The sequence below is a fragment of the Nanorana parkeri genome, unplaced genomic scaffold (assembly GCF_000935625.1).
Source record: "Nanorana parkeri isolate BGI_ZX_2015 unplaced genomic scaffold, ASM93562v1 scaffold2026, whole genome shotgun sequence".
NCBI lineage: Eukaryota > Metazoa > Chordata > Amphibia > Anura > Dicroglossidae > Nanorana > Nanorana parkeri.
This window is the reverse complement of record NW_017308294.1, coordinates 51077-51863: the sequence shown is the minus strand read 5'-3', so window position 1 is coordinate 51863 and position 787 is coordinate 51077.

The window sequence follows — 787 nt, the reverse complement described above, 5'->3', positions numbered from 1 at the left end:
CCCCCCCACACGCACAGGGCCCCCCCCCCCCCCTCTAATGGATCCGGTGTTTTTGTCTCGGATACATACAAAGCTTTCACGGAATGGATGCGCCGCGCTCTGTGCGCGCCGACTGCGGGCCGCGTAACCTCAGCAACCGCAAAGAGGCGGCGGCTCTCGCTTAACCCCAAACATCCGAGTTCACATCCCAGATGATGATCCTGCGGGGAACGCGGAGCGAGTCTCATGTGTATCTAAACCCGAGAACAAAAAAATGTGACATATTGCACTCCTTGGGTGTGGTGGCTGCATCACTTTAGGCCTCATTCACACGAGGATCGGCCGCACGTACAGCCCCGTGCTGCGTGCGCGGCCGTAGCGCTCAGCTCCGGGGAGGGACAGGTGCTGGGTGTGATTAGTACACAGCCCCCGTCCTCCTCTATGGGACTACGCGGCCTTATGGCGCCCTACGCTCGCCCCAAGTGCGGGTGTCCCGGCTCGGACGCAGACAGGATCCATCTTGTCAGCATACAAGTACGGACGCCAGCACCCGCACGGACCTGCACTTGAGGTGAGCGTAGGGCGGCGTAGTCCCATAGAGAAGGACGGGGGTTGCATACTAATCACACGCAGCACCTGTCCCTCCCCGGAGCTGCCCGATACGGCCGCGCACGCAGCATAGCACAGAGCTGTACGTGATGGCCGTGCCTCGTGTGAATGAGGCCCAATAAACCGATCCAAACTCAAATCCAGAGAAACAAAATAGCAACTTAAAGAATGAGAACATGAAATAAAAGTATCAAAACAA